This window comes from Macaca thibetana, chromosome X (genome assembly GCF_024542745.1).
Source record: "Macaca thibetana thibetana isolate TM-01 chromosome X, ASM2454274v1, whole genome shotgun sequence".
Taxonomy (NCBI): Eukaryota; Metazoa; Chordata; class Mammalia; order Primates; family Cercopithecidae; genus Macaca; species Macaca thibetana.
The window spans coordinates 30,640,166-30,662,293 of NC_065598.1; the positions used below are offsets into that span (position 1 = coordinate 30,640,166).

At 38.0% G+C, this 22,128-nt stretch overlaps 1 protein-coding gene across 9 annotated transcripts in view; it reads right to left on the reverse strand.

Annotated features, from left to right (window-relative positions):
- The window catches only part of TAB3 (TGF-beta activated kinase 1 (MAP3K7) binding protein 3), a 61,631-nt gene extending 40,517 nt beyond the window's left edge, over positions 1 to 21,114 (reverse strand). For 4 of the 9 annotated variants that reach the window (XM_050775160.1, XM_050775162.1, XM_050775157.1 and 1 more), the window contains exons 1-2: positions 20,980 to 21,114; positions 3,777 to 3,878 (exon numbers count right to left, since the gene is read on the reverse strand). The gene's annotated coding sequence lies outside the window, so the exon portion shown is untranslated. Of the gene's footprint in view, positions 1 to 3,776; positions 9,496 to 20,979 lie in introns of those variants that run through there. The other 5 variants (XM_050775161.1, XM_050775159.1, XM_050775156.1 and 2 more) reach the window with 5 other exon arrangements.
- Between the last annotated feature and the right edge of the window lie 1,014 nt (positions 21,115 to 22,128).

The following is a 22,128-nucleotide window of genomic DNA, read 5'->3' on the forward strand; positions in this document are numbered from 1 at the left end:
CTCAAAGTAACAGCAGACAGGATGCTAGACCACACTTTCAGGGCAGGTTGGCTCTTTCCCAAGTATCCTTACAAGCTGAATCTTCTTTTCTTTAAATATCTTCTACAGCAAGTAAATTCTACATTATCCCACAGAAGACAGCAGAAGTTCAAAAAGAAAAACAAGTCCACTACTTATTTTCTTAAGTCAACACCTGGTTCTGACTTAGCATCCTGAGCCTCCATTCTATTTAGAAAAGAGAGGATTAAGCCCAGGCCTATGAAGCATGCATATAATTTTTTTTTTTTTTTTTTTTTTTTTTTTTTTTTTTTTTTTTGAGACAGGCTAGAGTATAGTGGCAAACTCACGGCTCACTGCAGCCTCAACCTCCCAAGCTCAAGTGATCCTCCCATCTCAGCTGCCCAAGTAGCTGGGACTATAGGTGTACACCACCACACCTGGCTAATTTTTTTATTTTTTATAGAGACAGGGTTTCACCATATTGCCCACGCTGGTCTCAAAGTCCTGGGCTCGAGCAATCCGCCCACCTGGGCCTCCCAAAGTGTTGGGATTACAGGTGTGAGCCACCATGCCCAGCCTATATGATTTTTAATTGCATAGCATACAGTGTGTATAACTTTTTGAAAAATGCTACCTCTATTATAAATCCTGTTTCTGGTCTGTGAAAAACTACATATATATATATATATATATAGAGAGAGAGAGAGAGAGAGAGAGAGAGAGAGAAATAGTAACCTTATTCACTTATTTTGACAGATGAGCACTCTCCCCATTTAGAGATTATCTGCATTCTCAGTAAACCTAGTAATTCAATGTTAATATTATCATTTTAGGGCATATATTGGCTTTTATCAGAGCTATCATACACACAAGTTTCTAATTGAGCTCCTGAGTAAACTTCATTTTACAACCACAGTAGAGCTAAAATAACATACCCTGTTTATATCATATATTTAATTTAGCAGTTTACCAAACTTTCTTATTTTTTAATTTCTCAGTTACTTTATCAAAATAAAAAAATGAACTTCAAGTATGAGCAAGAAGCACTGTGCACTGACATGAATGCTGCTTCTACCATGTGTAATTTTTTTTCTACTTTCTGATACAACAATGCAAAATCCACCCCACATTTTTTTTTTTTTCCTTTGAGACGGAGTTTCGCTCTGTTGCCCAGGCTGGAGTGCAGTGGTACGATCTCGGCTCACTGCAACCTCCGCCTCCTGGGTTCAAGCGATTCTCCTGCCTCAGCCTCCCGAGTGGCTAGGATTACAGGCACCCTCCATCATGCCTGGCTAATTTTTGTATTTTTGTAGAGATGGGGTTTCACCATTTTGGCCAGGCTGGTCTTAAACTCCTGACCTCAGGTGATCTGCCCACCTTGGCCTCCCAAAGCACCGGGATTACAGGCGTGAGCCACTGCGCCCGGCCTTTTGTTTGTTTTTTGCCATCCCACATTTATGTTAACCCCTTCCTACATGCCTATAAAGTTTTCTCCCTTTCGTAAATGCCTATAAAAGTCACTGTGTGTGGATTATCACTTTCAACATTTAGTATATTAACTTTTTAGTCTCCTCTAGGATTTTTCACTATAAATCTTGAGAACAAGAACCAAACATGCTCTTTTGGCTACAGTGCCTTATACACACTAAATATTCAATATAAATGAGAAAATATAGGCCTTGAAAATAACTGGAAATCTAATATGCTCTGGTTAAGGTGTTTTAAGGTCTTGGTTGCATCAATTCCTAAATGACGTTATTTTAAAAGAAAGACAGAATAACCTATTGGTGACATATGCCAGAGGCAGATCATCTGCACATTTTATTACTTAAAGAGATTACTTAGAACAGTGTTTTTTAAATGGTGGGTTCTGACCTATTAATGAATTGTATAACAAATGTACTAGGTGATGACTATCAGGGAAAAGAAAAAGAACAGAAAATATCGAAGTGTTTCACACACAGTAATGGCAAATACTAATTCAAAAAACTTGTTTCAGGCATGTGCATATGTACTAGATCACGATTAAAATGTATTTCTTACTGTGGGTTTGAGAAATAGTGACTTCAAATATGGTGATATATTTTAGGTTATATAAGGAAAAATATTACTACTTTCCTTGTTACCTTTTTCTGAATAGATGGAAGCTTTCTGATTAAGAAGCAAAGTGGAGGTACTGGAGAAACCCTCTAGATATGAAAGTTGAAATGACTTAACTCTTCATGTTATGAATTTCTGTGTGATTTCTCTCAAGTGCAGCCTAGATGTGTTCATGTAGCATCCTCACATACATATAGGAGGCTCCTGCCTTATAATATATTTAAAAGATTTTTTTAAAAAATGAATAATCAGTCTCATTAACCCTGAAATCCAAGATCACAACTATGGGAATTTCCTAGTGGAAGAGTTTGAAAGATTAACAGAAATGCCATTTATAATCATTAACTAAACAATTTCTAATGCATTGCCCATTCATTTAATACAATCTAAGCTTGGCGATACTGAAGACCCATGTCCTCGTAGTGAGAGAAACACACTGGCAGTTATAATAGAGTGGGGTGAGTTCCATAATTAGTAGTCAGAAAAAGAAACAATGAAGGTAGAACAAAGAGAAGGAGAGCTGAGGAAAGCTTCAGGGAAGAGACGACATTTAAGCTTGATTACAAAAAATAGGTTTTTTTGTTTAAAATAAAAACTATAGAATAATAAAGCTGGAAGAAACTCCACATCATCTAACCCAGTAGTTCCCAACCAGGGGTGACTTTGCTCTGCAAGGGACATTTGGCAACGTCTGAAGATATTTTTGGTTGTCATACTGAGGAAAGGTGCTATTGACATCTGACAGGCAGAGTCCAGAGATGCTGCTAAACATCCTACACTGCACAGGACAGCCCCTGACAACAGAAAATTATCCAGCCCAAGATGCCAATAGTGCCAAATCCGAGAAACCCTGAACTCAACCCAAATACAAACACTTCACACAAGAAGATAACTAAAGGCTGGAGGGATTTTAAAACTTGTTAAAAGCCAAGATTATTAAACAGGTGTCACAACATCTTGCCTAAGTACTTAATTCACAGCACATACCCGTGTGTGTTATTATACTAGGAAACAGATGTTAAAAAAAGTGGGAACATTTTCATAAGGTAGAAAGATAAACTGTCTAGAAATCACAACTGATACTGTTATGTAGTCTTTCCTGATACAGATCTACCAATGGTTCAAAGCAAGAATTATGGTTACAATACCACTAACAAAATTATACCCTTATTTGTTCATAATATTGTATTTACCATCTGCTTAATTCAGTTATTCAACATGGATTTGAGAATAAGAAAGATTACAAAAACTAGGAAGTTGGAAGATTTGTATATCCCACACACATCTTGTTATTTCTTGGGGCAGATCTTTCAATCTCCACCAGCTCTAATGCTGGGGATCTGGCACCTGAGTAGGATTAGCCCCTTTTATTCAAAATAAACTGCTAAATTACCCTTCTATTTTCTGGTGAAGTTTCTAATAGCAAATGAATTGTCCAAAGAATTTATAACTCCCACTAGCAGCAGTAGTAGTACTAGCACTAGTAGTAGCAGTAGCAGCTGCTGCTCTTAGGGTCTTGACTTAGGGCCTAAATCTAAGCACATGAAATCACTTGGACATCTTTTGTCATCCTTGCTCTTAAATACACAAAGGACACGGAATATAAATGGAGGGGAGGGTGTAAACATGTTAACAGTAATATAGATTCAATTTCAAAAAAGAAATATACTCCTTACCTCCAATTTTCAACTGGTAAAAATTCAACTAAGATAATTCATCCAGTTTGACACAACACAATTCACGGTTAGAAACTTGAAGAAAAGGCTGAAGACAGTATCCTAAAAAATAAAAGGCTAATGAGGTAAGATTCAAACTGTGAAAGCTTTAAATACAACAGTGTGAGCAAGTGATATAGTGTATGAACAAAAGGTCATGAAAAAGCAGGCAGCCATTTTACTACATGAAATTTCAGTGAATGAAATTTATGTTTAATTGACACTAAGAGATAGTTTTCCTGACTGTCTGAGCCACTCTGCTCCTCTCTCATCACCTCGAGTGCCTAAGGCAGAGCTTTACAACAGCAGAGGGGATGAACAAAGCTTTCCTGAGATTTTAGCTTCAGAGAAAGCTAGCAAGAAGAGCTTTAGCTGCATCCCTGGAAAACCATCAGGAGTCCCTGCAGCTTCCCAAGATGTACTAGTCATTAAAATTAAATGAATTTGATTGCAAAACTGTGCTGAGGCCCTTTTAGGGCCATAGGTCTTTAAAATTTAAAGGACTCCGTGGTGAGTCTGATTTAGTCTCTGGTAAAGTAAAGGAACTTTTTAAAATTCCCATACCCCAAGTAAGCACCACACTCGCACTGCAAGCCCACAACAATGACCAGAGTATACAATCTTTTCTTCTGTTTTGTTGTTTGTTTGTTTTTCCCTGTTACCTTACCTCTTCTCAATAGGATTAGAACTGTTCACTCAGGATTAGAAGGCCTTCCCCATGACCCAACCCACAAAAATCACTAATCTAACATTCAGGAATAGCTTTAACTTCTTCAAGTTATCAAGTTTTCATAAACCTTAGTAAAATAATAGAGTTATACATTTAACAACTCAATAAATGACTACATATTTCAGGTTAATCAAATAGCTCTTGTGAATGAGAAAACAGTTTGTCCATATATAAATATTTCAGCTAATAATAGCAGAAGTGACCAAACTGAACAATCACAATTTTGCAACCTTTAATTACATAACTAAATTCATGCACTGGTAATCAATGGATGGTAAAAGCATTAGGTAAAAGGTTGGGCTTCACAAAGGGATCAAGCTGTCACCACTTGAACCCTCTGATGAACCTTCACAACACTTAAGGTGAAATGACCAGACAATATATGCCTCCAGGTGTAATGTAATATGAAGTGACCACAAGCACTCTTGCCCACCCCTCCAAGAAAATATATTCTGAACCTAATTAAGTACATAGATCTAATTTCCAGTCCATATGAAATAAGAGGATAAAGAAACAAGTTAAACAATACTTCACCAGAATGGGATAGTCTGAGGATGAAAAAAAGCAGACAGGATTGTTATAAATTATAAGAGAATTAAGAGACTTAAGGGGCATAACCAAATACAATGAGTAGATCCTGTTGCAAAGAAACCAACTATAAAAAAAGAATTTTTTTTAGACGATTAGGGAAATTTAAGGATGGGCTAAGTACAGGTGGCCCTTGAATGGCACAGGTTTGAAGTATGTGGGTCTACTTATATGTGGATTTTTTTCAATAAAAAAAAGTTACATCAAGTGTGCCTGTCTCTCCTTTCACCTCCTCCCCTTTTTCTGCCTCTGCCATGCCTGAGACAGCAAGACCAACCCCTCCTTTTCTTCCACCTCCTCAGTCTCTTCAACATAAAAATGACAACGATGAAGACGTTTATGATGATCTACTTCCACTTAATGAGTAGGAAATATATTTTTCTATGATTTTTAACATTTTCTTTTCTCTAGCTTACTTTATTGTAAGAATACAATAATATATGTAACATACAAAACATGTGTTAATTGTTTATATTACTGATAAGGCTTCTGTTCAACACTAGGCTAGTAGTAGTTAAGTTTTGGGGGAGTCAAAAGAAGCTCACGCCGGTAATCCTAGCACTTTGGGAAGGCAAGGCGGGAGGATCCCTTGATCCCAGGAGTTCAAGACTGGCCTGGGCAACATGAGGAGACCGTATCTCCACAAAACAACATAAAAAAGTAGTCAGGCGTGGTGGTGCATGCTCATGGTCCCAGCTATTCAGGAGGCTGAGGTGGAAGGATCACTTGAGCCCAGGGGATTGAGGCTGCAGTGAGCCATGATCATGCCACTGCACTCCAGCCTGGGGGACAAAGTGAGACCCTATCTCAAAACAACAACAACAACAACAAAAGTGCAGGTGGATTTTTGACTCTGCAGGCAGTCAGCACTCCTAATTTTGGCTTTGTTCATGGGTCAACTGTATTGTATATGCTATTAAGAATTCTTATTAGGTGTGCTGTATAAGATAATAACATTGTAGCTATATAAGAAAATGTGTTGTTTTAGATATATTAAATTATTGAGGAGTGAAATTATGTGTTGGCTATGCCTTAAATTCTTGGAAAAAAGAGGAGTAAGGAGATGAAACTAGTATGGTAAAACGTACATAACTGTAGCATCAGAGGTTCATTGGACTTTTCATTTGTGTACATTTAGAAATGTTCAAATAAAACGTTCAAATGTCAAGTACCTACAAATGAACAAGGGTATTTGACATTCACAGGCCTAACGTAAGATAATTGTTCAAGGCTATCATTATAAGTGAGTAGCAAGGATGTTGCTGGATGCTGAAAACAATGATTTGAAAATGAGATATGAGGGGGATTCAGAAGCAGAATCACCACTAGAAGTATAGGAGCACTGACTCTATTGCTGGGAAAGAAGTACAAGGCAGATAAGCTTTTTGCCCTTCTTAAGATTCAGAAGGATAAGGCAAACACAACTGGCTAGGATTTCATCAAGAGTGACTGGAGAAGCAACAAAAGAAGCCTTGAGTGCCAAGAAAGACGGCAAATGACCTGGAAAGCAAAGACGCATCTTTTTAGAACTGGAAAAATTGAGGCATGTCTAAAAAGAGATAAAGGGACTGTATGTGTAGGGATGAGAAAGGACTAGTGACACAGCAAGCTTTCTAACAGGGCAGAGAGGTTGCTAAATTTCAGAGCTGGTGGTACCATGTTCTAGAAATGGGGTGGGAGGCGGTGAGGATGAGATATGAAGGAGTAATCTCCTAATTGTCTCAATCTTCAGGACATGAGTCATGGGGTCAGGATATTATATGACTTACAGAAGGAAGAAAGCATAACATGATAAAACTGGGAAGTCAGTGAACATCTGCAGGCAAGAGTTACCTGGCCATTATAGCTGAAACACAATGTTGTAATAGTAACAGACAAAGAACATATGCCATTCACCAGGTGTGGGACTACCGACAAGTTACTTAACCTCTTGGGCCCTGTTTCCTAATCCTTTGCTTAATATCACACCTAACTATCACATACTTACCTCACAAGGCTGCTGTGGGTTATTAATTTACATAGAAGGAAAAAAGTTAGTAAAACACAATGTTCATTGATTAGGTTGTTTGAGGGTTCTCATATGGCAGAAATCTAAGAATCTCAGCAGAATTGCCTTTTTTTTTTCCTATTTCACAAGGCAGATACATATTATACCAACATACAGGTATGCTAAGACAGAAGCTGTGACTGCAAAAGTGTAACTAGAAAAGTATTCTCTTCCATGACAGGAAAAAACTTTAGTTGGTATTATGCATGCTAATTTCAATAGCAATTAAGAGGGATTTCATATTTTGAGCCATTCCAGACATAGCTGAAATTTAAATAAACCTGTCCATTGTCAAGGTCTAGCAACTGACCAAGGTTGAAGAAACTTAAAATATTGTTGAGTGTTTAGTAAACAATTTACTTATATTTACGCACATACAATGTAACCTTTCAATTTAAAAATGTATATAATTATACAAGTGAGTACAGCTATATAAAACAAAGCTTAAACAGAACTAGGGCTGAGTCTGAAGTCTTAGAGAAAATGATAGTCTCTGCCACTTCTAAGAAAATCCTGCCCATAAAGAGCCAACAAAACACCTCCCTATCTGAAGGCAAGTAATAGGGTTGGTTAAAATATAAGAAATGGCTTTCTTAAAAGGGTCAAAGAGCTAAAACAGAAGGACAAAAGGGAAAATCCTCTTCACCCACTTTCGGGCTGGGACCCTGAAGGGGCTACACCTTAGAAATAAGGGTGAACCACAATAAATCAGTTCATACACTGAATGCAGTGTGGCCTTGAGTCATCTGGTTGGCCCAGGAAGGTCTCCAAAGCTGAGATTTGATTAAGCAACTCTGGATTTTCTGGATTCCCTTAAGCAGATGTACACACACACATATACTCCTTTCTGAAAAACTATCATCCTTGGTCTCAAATGATTTTTCAAATAATTTTTCAAATACAATGCCCAGCATGCAATTAAAGACAATCAGGTACACGAGGAAACAAGATAAGATGACTACAACAGATTCAGAAGGACTCCAAGTATTGGAATTATCAGACATGGATTTTAAATTATGCTTGCTATGTTCAAGGAGATGAAAGCCAACTTAAAAACCTCAGCAATGACCCAGAAATCATAAAATGTGACACAGCAGAATTTGGGTGTTTTTGAGACCAGGTCTCACTCTGTCACCCAGGCTGGAATGTGGTGGCGTGATCACAGTTCACTGCAGCCTTGACCTCTGGGGCTCAGGTGATCTTCCCACCTCAGTCTCCTGAGTGGCTGAGACTACAGGCATGCACCAGCATGCCCAGCTCATTTTTGTTTTTTTTGTGTTTTTGTTTTTTTTTTTTTGTAGACATGGGGTTTTGCCATGTTGCCTGGGCTACACAGCAGATTTTTAAAAGCAGCAAAGAATAATTTTATTACTGAGAAATGCAAAAACCGAAATTAAGAATTCAATAAACAGGTCTAACAGCCAATAGACACCGTTGAGGATAGTGAACCAAAAGATAGGTCGGGGAAAATAAAACGCTCAGAATGAAGAGAGGGTAAGAAACCTGGAAGATACAGTGAGAAAGGTCTAATATCCAAGAGTTAATCAGAATCTCAGAAGGAAAAGAGACAGAATGGGGCAGAGGCAATATTTGAATAAATGTTCCAAAAATGATGAAACCTGTCAAACCACATGTGTAACAATCTTAATGAATTCCCACCAGACAAAGGAAAGTTTTAAAGCATCCTGATGGAGGGGCAGCGGGGGCAGGGGTGGGGAGATTACTTTCAAAGAAGCAACTGTTAGATTGACAGCTTAGTTTTCAACAACAAAAATGGCAGCTAAAAGACCGTGTATCTCCAAGGAGCATGAAGAAAACAACTGCCAACCTAGTATAGGAGAAAATATCCTTCAAGAAAAAAATTAAAATACAGACTCAGACAAATAAAAACAAAGTTCATCTCCAGCAAACCCTCACTACGAATGAAGCAAAAGAAAACTGCCTCAGGATGGAAGGTCACAGATAGAGAAAGGAATGAAGACCCATGAAGTTCAAATAAGCATGTGAAATCTAAAGGAATATTGACTGTATAAAATAATAATGTCTTGTAAGGTTTAAAATACATACAGAAAATTAAATTACAGGACAACAATATGTATGTTACAAGGTAGGTAAATGGAACTAAGGTGCTTTAATATTCTTGCTTCAACTAGGAGGAAGGTAGAAGTATCAGTTAACACTAGACTTTGATAAGTGAAGAATACATGCTATAAATGCTAGGGTAATCACAAAAAGAATACAAATGAATAAGTGATATCTGAATAAAGGAAAAACGATATAAAAATACTCAGTCAAATAAAAGAAAAATACAGGGGGAAAAAGAAATACAGAGTTAGTAGAATAAAAATGTGATGTTGTACTTAACCCCAAAATGTCAATAATTATATTAAGTATAAATGAATCAAATGTTTCAAAAAAGAACGATTATCAGATTGGGTTAAAAAATAAATCTACAAATATATGTTGCTTTCAAGAGACCCATCTAAAACATGAGAATACAGAAAGGTTAAAAGTAAAAGGATAAACATATATCATGCAAACATTAGCTAAAATAAAGATGGTATTGCTATATTAAAGATGGTGTTGCCGTATTCGTTTCAGACAAAACAGAATCAAAGAAAAAGGATCACTAGAGTTAAAAAGAGTCCCTTCATAGTGATGAAATGCTTAATTCACCAGAACAATATAAAGAACTAAATCTGTATGCACTTGATAATATGGACTCAAATTATATATAAAGCAAAAGTTGACAAAACTTCTCAGAGAATTAGACATGCATTAGTATCTCAGGGGTAAATTTTAAGATATCTCTTGGCTGGGCGTGGTGGCTCACACCTGTAATCCCAGCACTTTGGGAGGCCAAGGCAGGTGAATCACTTGAGGTCAGGAGTTCGAGACCAGTCTGGTTAACATAGTGAAACCCCGTCTCTACTAAAAATACAAAAATTACAAAAACTAGCCAGGAGTGGTGGTACGTGCCTGTAGTCCCAGCTATGTGGGAGGCTGAGGCAGGAGAATTGCTTGAATCCAGGAGGCAGAGGTTGCAGTGAGCTGAGATTGCACCACTGCACACTCCAGCCTGGGCAACAGGGCAAGACTCCAGCTCAAAAAAAAAAAAAAAAAAAAAAAAAAAAAGAAAGAAAGAAAGGAGATCTCTCTCAGTAGTTAAAAGAATAAGAAGACAAAAAAGTTAGTAGGGACAGAGATACAATATGATTACCAAACTTGATCAATGGGCATATATAGAATGCTATATCCAATAACTGCAGAATATATACTTTTCAAGTGCTTACATATTTGCAAAAACTGACCACAAGCTGAACCATAAAGTAAGTCCCAGGGCATTTTAAAAGATTGAAATCACTCAAAGAAAATTCTCTAAGGAAAATGTGTTAAAGCCAGAAACAAAATACAAAAAATACACAGAAAATTCTCATATTACTGGAAATTAAGAAATATACTTTTAAAAAACCCATGGATCAAAAAAAGAAATTACAGTGAGAATTTAAAAATATTGTCAAATAATTAAAATATTACATCTCAAAAATGATGGGATGCAGGTAAAGCAATACTTGAAAATGAAATGTATAGCTTTAAATATGTATGTCAGGAAGGAAACAAGGGTATAAACACCTACCTACCCATCCCAAGAAGTTAGAAAAAGAGCAAAATAATTCCTTAAAAGGTATATAAAATATAATGAATATAAAGGCAGAGATTAACAAAATAGAAACACTTGAAGAATACTATTAGTATTTTTAAAACTGCATCTGTAATTAAAAGCTTTCCCACAAAGAAAATTCTAGGCCTAAATGGCTTCACTGCTAAATTCTATCATGCATTTAAAGAAAAAATAAAACCAAATTTAACCTAAACTCTTCCAGAGAATCAAAAAGCAGGTATCTTCCTTAGCTCATTTTACAAGGCTACTAAAGCCTGACAAGGACAGCACAAGAAAAACAAAATTTCAGGCCAACCCCACTCACGAACAAAGATCTAAAATTCCAAAGTAAAATTAGAGGAAAATGTGATGTTGACCAAGCTGGGTTTATTTCTGGAATGCAGTTTATTTAGCATTAGGAAATCAATCAATATAATGTAACTTGAGGAATATCCTATGGCTATATTAACAGTAGGAAAAACATTTGATAAAATCCAGTATCTATTCATGATGTAAGCTCCTAACAAACTAAGGACAGAATAAAACTTCCTTAATCTGATGATAGCTAGAAAAAAATTAAACTAAACATCATATTTAATGGAGAAATGTTCAAAGTTTTCCTTTCAAGAAAGGAAACAAGACAATAGCGCCACTATTACTACTTCTCTTCAACATTATAATCGAAATACTAGCCAGTACAGTAAGATAAGAAACAAAAGTATAACATTTCAAAAGGAAGAAACAAGACTTTATTTGCAGATAAGACTGAATACATAGTAAAAGATCGAATTCATACTCTAAAGATACATAACTAAAAGTTTAGCAAAACTGTTAGATACAAGGTCACTATAAAGATATAAACAAACAAAATAATGGCTATAAAAAACATTTACGATATCAAAAATATCAAATATCTACAAATAAAACTCTCAAAAGTTGTGAACAATCTTCTGGAGAAAATCACAACCATTACTGAAAGAAATTAAAGACCTAAATAAATGGAGTAGTGTATCATGTTCATGAATCAGAAAATGATAAAGATGTCAATTCTTCCCAAATTGCTCTCTAGATTCCATGCAGCTCCAATCAGAGTAGCAACAGGTTTTGTGGGTGTGTGTGGAAAATGACAAGATGACACTAAAATCAAAGAAATGTGCGAAGGGTCAAGAATAGCGAAGATGCTTTCGAAGGACAATGTGGAAGAACTTGTTCTACTAGATATCAAGTTTTATGATAAAACTATAATAAACAAGACAATGTGGCATCAGTACAAGTAGAGACAAACAGACCAAAGGAACAGAACAGAGAGCACAGAAACAGAACCACAGATATATGGACATTTGATTCCTGAAAATAGCAGGGAAATAGTGTGCTGGGACAATTAGCTATCCATATAAGAAAAAACAGTATTATCCCCTACCTCACACAATATACCAAAATCAATTTCAGGTATATGCTAGATCTATATGTGAAAGCCAAAACAATAAAGCTTCTAGAAGATGAGAGAATACCTTGAAGTAATCTTATGAGAATACCATGAAATAGAAAAAGCATGCCACACAGTGGGAGAAGATATTTACAACCAGCAAGGGCTCATTTCCAGCATATAGTAAAAAACTCCTACAAATCGGCAAGTCAAAAAGACAAGGAAGTACATGACACATTTTTGAAGGAATTCCTCCCAAAATAGTCATGAAAGCACAAACCTGTTACCTGGAAGATTTAGTTAAAAATACTAACATTCTCCCTGAGATTTAGAGAGTATTTTTAACTATACATTAACATTAAAAAAAAAAATTAACTGCTCATATTTCAATAAACCAGTTCTCCCATTCCTTATCCAATCTAAACTGTAAAAGAAATAATTACTCTTGAAAAGTCCTGTTGAAGAAATCTTTGCCTACTCCAAGGTCACAAAGACATTCTCCACAAACTGAGATCTACCTACATATCCATCAACAATGATATATAATGATCTATTCATACAGTGGAATGATATACAGTAATGAGAATGAACAGTCTACAACTACCTACAATATAAATACATCTCAAATTCACAATGTTGCATAAAGGAAGTCAGAGACAAAAGAGTCCATTTAGATAAAGTATAAAAGTAGGCAAAACTAATCTGTGGTGTTAAAAGTTAGGAAAATATGCGGAGGTGGGGCTGGAGGGGGGTAAGGTGGTAAGAATTTCTTGATCTGGGTGCTAGTACACAAGTGTGCTCAGGTGGTGAAAATTCACTGAGTTGTTCACTACCATACTTTCTGTGTACTTTCTGCATATTAAACTTCAGTAAAAGGTTATTTGGGTTTTTTTTAAGTGTAAAGGAGTACATTTTTCACAATTGTTTAGGGAATATGAGAACAAAAATGTTTGAAGTTCATTGCTTCAGGGTAAAGCACAAAAATCAGATAATAAAATTTTAAAAAGCAACATACTAATTACCAAAAATATATGAGGTGTCAAACCAACTAGTGACTCTCAAACTTACAGTAATATTGGTTTGAAACTATTTGAACCCAACTGATAAACTGACTTATATCTAGACTTAGTGACTCGTGTTGATTCATAAAGATTTCAGATAAGCAACTTGATCTTGCAGGTTTTTGCTAAACAAGAGGGTTTTTACATCTTAGAAGTTAACTAACAACTAGATTTACACATCTAGTCAAACTCCCTAATTTTACAAATGAAGAAACCAAGGTCCTTTGAAGTTGGGTGATTTGTTCAAGGTCATAAGAAGCTCTGAATACGTCTAAACAATTCAAGTTATTTAATTAAGTTAACCTCCTCCCAATTTTCTGTAACTTCTAGGGGATTTCCACCTACCAAGAGTTTGTTTACTGGCAGTGTCCCTCAATACACACTATAGTCAACTGAAACATTTTTATCCAAACAACTCAAAATTAATTTCTTTGCCATCCATGACTAATAGCCAAATGCTATTTCTGTGGCATAAAAGATAAGACTTTCTAAAAGTAAAGTTCATGATGTGCAGCCTAACAGATAACTTGCTGTTTACATTAAATGATGACTTTGACATCAAACTGAAGGCATGTGCAAAAAGTTAGAGTAACAATGGCACCTATTACATATGGTATCCCTGAAAAAAACAAAAAGACTCTATTGTTATCACAAATTGAAACCAAGGATTTTCTAAAAGCGCATATAAACAAATGTTCTAAATTACTGAAATTTAATTATACTAACTTAATATTAATTTATTAAGTCAATCATAACTATGATGAGTACTAAAAAATTAAATTCTCCAATTCATTTCAATTAGCTTCTATATCCAAGAAGTATGCTTAACACTTTTAATAGGAAGAATGACTCGTCATTTTGAAATCAAATCCATCAAAAGTGAATAGTGCATAAACGAACTCATTTAGTCCCATGAAAACACAGTTTTAAATTATAAAAATGCTTTAGCCTAAACTCCATCACCATAGTGTTCTTTCCACTATAATAGGACTCTCTCCTTTTATTTCAACCTATAAAGTTCAGTGCCAAGATAAATCCCTGGACTTGCCATCCCTAGAGGAAACACCTAGCCCTCGAGTATGTGCAGAAAACTTCAAACTAAAACAGAGAATGGTTTTATAGCCACAGAAATCTATTCACTAAAGAACTGGCGGTCTCCATGATATAAATACAAATAATTAAAAATGACTTAACAACTAAGTGCAACATGGTATTCTGGAACAGAAAAAGGACATTAGTGAGATTCTGGTAAAATCGAGTAAAATCTACAGTTTCGCTAACAATAATGTACCAATGTTAATGTCTTAGTTTAGACAAATGTACCAGGGTTATATATACTTGGGTATATGGGAATTCTCTATAATCTTTGCAACTTCATTGTAAGTCTAAAATTATTGCAAAATAAAAAGCTTATTTAAAAAGAAATGACTTAGCAAAAACTACTAAAAGTTGAGAAATTTGTAACTCAATTCTGACTCAATTAAATGCCCGCAGTCAATATCTTTCTTAAAATAATGGTCTCCATCAACACAAGGCCTAAATGGGGAAACAGAGTGGGTTCTCAGAAGGGACTCTTTAAATGCTATTTCTCCAACATTAAAAAATAAAATAAATCCCCCAAAACTCCTTAAAAAATACTTCAGGCAGGAATGAAAAGTCTGAAACCATTCCAAAGTGGAAAGGAAAGAGAAGAATCCTGTTTAGTGCAGAAGATGTGGGCAGTGGACAGCCAAGCAGACAAAGGTATTCTAGAAATCCTAGACCAGTAAAGCTTAATAATTAAAAAATACATAACATTTCTTATGCACTCACTTATGGGTCAGGTGCTATTTTAAGTGCTACACACGTATTAACACATTTAATCCTCTTAAGAACCCCATAAGGGAGGCACTACTTTTACCTACATTTTACAGATGGGAAGTTCTGTAAGTAATGGAACAGAGATTTGAAGATAAGCACTCTGAGTGGACAGTCCATGCGTTTAACCACTATACTATACAGCCTTTTGAGGAGCCAAGCCAGAAAAAAGCTACTGCCTTCTAGAGACCAGTCTCCACTACTTACCCTCGGCCTCTACCAGAGGAAAAAGTTCTCTTCCCGAGGCTTGACGGTCCTTGCTAGAACTGCAAAGGAAGATAGCCCTACTGCCATATCTGCAAGATTGTGGTCATAATCTTTCAGTACTTGATGTACTCAGTGCATGTTCCTGCTGAGACACTGTTACACATAAAAGTTAGTTTTTATAATACTATCAGTATTCAAATTCATATATGTTGGGCTGGCTTGGGAATATGAACACTATTACGTGACATTTTTCTGCGGGAAAATGGTGCTGCTTAAAAAAAGTCTTACCAATGGATCATTTAGAAATTGAGGCTCCCCCTACACAGACTCTAGCCTGTAGATACCAAGATAACTGAATTTTAATAAAGACATTGCAATCACTCAAATAATCTAGTTTTGCTCAAACATCAAAAAGGCATAGTTCTTTATACCTAAAAAAAGGAATGGTGTAACTGAAAAAAATAAGCTTAATATTCTATGAATTTCCTGCACTATGGCCAATTGTGGATGTATCCAGCAGTTAACATACTGCTCTCTCCCTGAACCTCTCAAATAAACTCTGCATTAAAAAATTGCTACCAGGTAAACAAATATATCTTTCATGCCCACACCGCAGAACAGAAGGCATATCATCTTAGAAAGTAGCTAAAGTAATAACAGTAACAGTAGTAATGATGATGACAATGTAATAATAAGAACTACCTCTTTTTGAATATTCACCATTGCTAGGCATGTTTTAAATATGATACATCCTCTGGCTCATTTAATCCTTATATGAGGTAGATACCACATTATCCCCACTTCAAAAATGGGGGAAAAGGTCAGAGATTAATTTGCCCACGAACACAGAGCTAGTTAGTGTCAGATCTGAACATCTGAGCATTTTACCGCTAGAGATCATATTTTTAACCTCCGCACTCCGTGTGTAATTAAATAACTTGGTAAACTCTAAAATGTCTTAAAATGAACAGAGCATGCTTACTGAAAGTCATTTTTCAAACGGAAGAGTGGTTTGGAAACTAAAAAAAAAAAACCCATCTTGCCTTTTATTAGGAGTATTTCCTTCAATCAAGATAAGACTGAACACATTTATGGAAAACAAATTTAAAATGTACTTAGTTTTGTTTTTATCACCTTCAAATCCCTCACTTAATTGTCTGAACATCACAAACAGTGGTAACAGTATGTAACCTCAACACACTCTTTATTTTAAAATCTTGAAGTAAAACAAACACACTGTCCCATGTTATTTACTCACTAAATAAACGAGGGTAAAATAACTGCAAGAGATCCAATACTTTTGAAAAGTTTCAAATCAGCAGTAATTCACGGTGGGAACGAGATATTCCTTTTATGAAAAACCAAAACTATGCTCTTTCAACAAAACTTCAAGATATGCCTGCTTTAATGACAATATTAGGCTGAGAGGGACTAACTTAAATTTTATTTCAAAACATGTGCCTAAATTTAGAAATTCTTCATTGACAATCTAAAAAGCCTATCAGTTTATCTCCCAGAAGAGTCATCTGATCCACATAAATCTAATTCCGGACAGCTAAAGGTGTACTATTAATACCTACCATTTCAGTGAATAATTAACAAAAAGCAGGCAACCCTCAACAATTTCTGGAGCACAAGCTGATTTTTAAAATCATCTATTTGAAACTCAGATTTTGCCTTTCCAGGAGACAGTGATCAATATGCTAGGTTTCCAAGCCGGCTCACAAAAGCCTAAATGTCCAAAAGGTTACAGAAGTATAACAAAACACAGAACCCGTGCAGGCAATGTTTCTACAGGAAAATCAATTTAGCATTCCAACTGAGGATAACAGCAACTACTCCTGACCCATTTAGCCCTGGAGGTAGAAAAAGGAAATCTTCCCTTCCATAACTGGAAGTCTGAGGTTCTCTAGGACCATAGACTTTGGCTTCCACTATGAAGGAGGGCAAAAAGGCAGAGCTGGGGTGGGAGGAGATCCAGGGATGAGGAAGGCAAGACCAACTGGGAAAGAAGGATGGAGGGGGGGATGGCAGCTGAAAGGAGTGAGGAAACAGTGCGAAGATGGTGGGCTGCTGAAGAGGATGAGTGTACAGTGCCTGTTCCTGCAGCACGTGGGCTTTTACCAACTTTCCTCCTTGATGCTTAAGGAGAGGGAAGAGGAGGAGAAACCATTGGAGGGTCTTGACAGTGCCTCCCTCACTCTGGCTATTCTCGTTCTCCTTTTCAAGAAAGAACAGGGTGAGTTAAGAGGTCTTATCCACATCCCTCTTGACCTCCTAGAGCACGGGAATGTGGAGAAGGGACTTGGAGGAGTTTTGGTGCCTTCCTTGTTAGTATCCACCCTATCAAAGACTTCAATGTCAACGGAAAACTAAGGGTGCCAGGTAAATGGCAGGAACAGCATCAGAAGGAGAGGATGGAAAGTAGAGAAATTTGAAGCAGGGAGGGAAGTAGGATGTTAGAGTTGGACAAATAGAACTGTCCATGAATTAAACTATAATAAATGTTCTTATTTAGGATTAATTCAGTTCGATAGTTCCAAATATTTCGTCAGGTCCATTTCACTTTTAGAGAAATAAATATTTGTGGCCATGGTAATCATTTGAGGTTACTATATAGAAGGTATGAAAATAAACTTATAAGTAGATATGAGGCAATTTCCCAATGTTTTATCTTTATACAGTGGCAATATAAATCATTTCAGAAAGGCTTTGTTTACTTGGTAAGCATTCAGTTACATTATCATTTGTTGATTTTTTTCGCCCTAATAAACAGCCCAAATACCATGAGTAATTACTTTCACAAGTAAGGAAGTATATTTTATTTAACTCTTTCTTGGGAGTATAACTATATTTAAAAACTTATTCAGATCAAAGATTGCCCATCAAGATGCCAAGGGATTATTTAAAACAGTCTCTAAAGCCACATAATACACACACATGCTGATGTGTACTGAGGAACACAAGACTTCTTTTTCTGTTTCCATGAAGACAGGACTACTTAACTGAAGGCCCCCGAACAATGTACTTCTTAAATGAAGCAGCAAATCCCAAATTTCATAACTTTTCTAGAACTTTCAGCCAGAGATAATTAACTAGGCAGCTAAACCTGACCAAATGACTTGGTGATGAGTACCAGATATTTAGTATCTTTTTCTCTTTTTTTATGATTTCTGTGGCTGTTCTTCCACTTCAACTCTACTCAGATGTGGAGCCCTTCTCTTGAGCAGAGATAAGGGCCAGGATGGCAGGCTCTGCAGCACATAAGAAATGCAACAGCAGAGACAGTGGGAGATAAAAGTGACCACCGGCAAGATGTTCACGCTGTTTCACCAACACCTCAGATACTGCCTGGGAACCTGTTAAGGTCTTTTCATTCCCTTGCCCCATAGCAGATTATGGTAGATCCCAGAAGAGCTGCCGTCTTTTCTGCAAATCATGAATAGGGTCCAAAACCTTTGTATCAAATTTTTAAAGAGAAGAAAAACAGGGTCAGCTGTCAAGTACTCCACTTGCTGGAGAAGGCTGGGGTGTGTATGCGTACCTCCAGGCTCTGATAAAGCAAATTCAAATCCCTATAGATAGTTGCCATTTTAATAATGTAATTTGAAATACTATTCAGGACCAGAATAAACAAAATATTTGTTCTTTGAAGTATCTTGGGCATGCTGACGCAAGAGGCAAAGTTGCTGAAAATATCTGAATTTCAGATAGGTCACTACCAGCTATTAGGAATCTTTACAGATTAGCAGACTTCTAACTCAAATATTACCTCTGGCTAGAAAATGGACACATCCGAAAAGAAAAAAAAAAAAAAACCTTGAGATTATCTGGAGCCAAGGACACTGAAAGCTTTCAAGATTACCAACAGAACTGAAAGGTTTCTTTGTAACACAAATTTCCATTTTCATAAAGTTTGTATCAGTCAGCACAAAAACTTATGCAGAGTACGGTGAAAGAACACACGCTCTAGAATCAGACCTACATGGGTCTGAGTTCTAGCTCTGCAATTTAAGGGCTATATAATCTCCTCAGGGAAGTCACCAAAGAATATTCGAGGTTAGTATTGTTCTGTGCAATCGGGATAACATTATCTTTTTAACACGGGGTGGCTGTGAGGATCTCCAGTGCCTGAATATAATCGACGTTAGCTCTGTTTGCTCCAACAAACTGTACACAGTGTGGTATCTATAACTGAAGAGAAGACTCCATCAAATAAACATATGGAAGAAAATTCAGGGTGATTGAATGCAGATTATGTTCTTTCGGATGTGAAGATGAAAATCACATATTTAATATTTACCTTCACTGAAGTCTGACTTTCCCTTGATTAAGCCAGTTGTAAGCAAATGGGGGCGGGGGCTGTCCCTAAGGTTGTAAAGATTCATATCACACACTGACTAAAAAGCATGTATATGTATATGCCTGCATTCTTCCGGTGTTCATAAAAACATACCATCACAAAATTTGCCATGGGTGATGAGGCCCCTTATAATTTAACACTGTGCAAAATTAAACTCTCATCTCAAAAAACCCTTTCTTTCTTCTTCCACGTGTTCTTGTATACTACTGCAAATCATTGCTAAAGCAAAGAAAAAAGTAAATTCTCTTATCCTTTCAAAATGAAAAAGTGCGCAAAGAAAGCTCAGTTTGCCAAACCGTTCCCTTTTCTCATTCATTCTTGTTCTTTTAGAAACCAGAAGTAAATATACTGTAGGCCAAAATGACTGCCTGATTGACAAACGTCACTGAAGAAACACACCGAACTGACAAGCCCGGTCTGGACCAAAGGTGGCAAGTTTTCTTAAATAATTCAAGTAAGTTACATTTCAGTAGAAACAGAAGGCTTTACATTTTAACACATTAACAGTGTTAATTTTAACACATTAACAAACTTCGGATTTTTTTAATGCAGCTTACTTTATGCCTCACCTGTCCCTCACCCTTCAAATCCTGCTTTTACGCACTTTATGAACTGGCACACGGTAGGAAGCTACAGAACTCCAACTGGGAATAACTAATCTGATGTTGGACCTCAGAGGACTGCTTGTGTGATCTTTAAAGGAAAGCAATATTTTCTCCTTACTCAACACCTACCAACAGTCATCTGTAAACCTTCTCTCCAACAATTCTTACTATACTGCTACTAACCTTCACATCTCTCAACACCCTCAACGGCCCCTACGCTGGTGCTGCTAGTCCTCATCCTCAAACACCTTCCTGGGGGCTTAAAGCCGGTCCACAGAGGCTCACTCTCCGCAATGCCTAGGGTCCGGCGAGGAAGGGCATCTTCCCCTCCGTTGGGGGGACCAAGGCCAATAAAGTCGACACCCCACCCCAGCCACTCCCTCTCCCCTCGGCCTCTCAGGGCGTCTGGGGCGGGCGCGGACGCGCCAGGCCCTGCGCAAACCTCCCGCAGCCCCGCAGTTCCCGCTGTCAGCCGCAGTCCCGGGCCGAGCTGAGTCCCCGGGACACCAGCAGTTGCGCACACGCCCACTGTCTCAGGCACAGGGTCACTGGGACGATCCCGGGGGCGCCTCCGACGTCCCAGCTCCGGCAGGTGCCGGGCCTCCCCGCGGACACTCACCAAGCGGCTGCTGCTCTCTGGTCGCCGCCGCCTCGCTCTCACGCCCGTTGCCTGCTCCCGCGGGGGGTCCGGGCCGGCGCCGCTTCCCCGCCCGAACCCCCAGGGTGCGCGCCGTGCGGGGCCGGGATCCGGTGTGAGCCGCCGCCGCCGCCGCCCCCTTTCCTCCCTCCTCCCTCAGTGCGTCCCTCCCACCGAGGCCCGCCTCGTATTTCCTAGATCCGGTCTGAGCGAGAGCTTGGCAAGCAAGCTCTGGCTTCAGGGCTTCCGTCGGGCGCCGTCGCTCGCCAGGTACAAAGATGGCGCCGCCGGGTACTGCCAAGGGCGATCTCGCGAGGTTTCCCCCACAGGAACAGGAGGGCGGGGGCCCAAAGGAAAGGTGATAAATTAGGGAAGCCTGAGCAAACACTTCCCATATCGGAAAGGGGCAGTACCAGTTACCGAGGAAGTTACTGCGCCTGCGTGCGCGGGTAATGACGCATGCCCGGAACGGCCCCTAAAGTAGGACCTGGTTCTCCAGGTTTTACCTGTTTTCACTAGTGGCGCGGGGCGGGGTAATGAAACCCAGTCAAGAAACCCAGTAAAGGGCTTGGCAGGACCAGGCACCAAGTGAGAGGCGTCCCTTAAGGCTTGGTCATCCCTCAGGAGCCCGAATGGCCAACACACTTTTGCGTCCTCGGGAGTCTTCCAACCCTTTGCTTGTCCTTATGGGTTCTGTCACCGAGTATTCTTTGCAAAGCCTCAGCTGCACCTTCTTCATCCTGTTATGAGTTCACATTATTGATCAAGAGCTTCTTGCTGTGTGCTTGCAGATGGCCTCACAGCTGGCAGCCACAGTCCTGTCTCCCACATCACCATCTAACTTTCTCTTTCATTTTTAGTGCTACATGAGCCATCTGATACGAATAATTCTTTTTCCTATTTTATTTTTTCTTGCTCATTCATTCAAACGTGTGTTGTTCAGTTTCCTATGTGCTAGCTACTGAGGAAATGCTGTAACCTCAGGGAGCTATTGGCCTGGGATGGAGATGAATGAGAAAAAACAATGATGACACTTGAGCACAGTAAGTTCTGTGATAGAAATGAGTACAGAGAGGAGTGACAGATATGGGGGGAGGATATCATAAAATACATCAAAGAGGAAATCCCTTT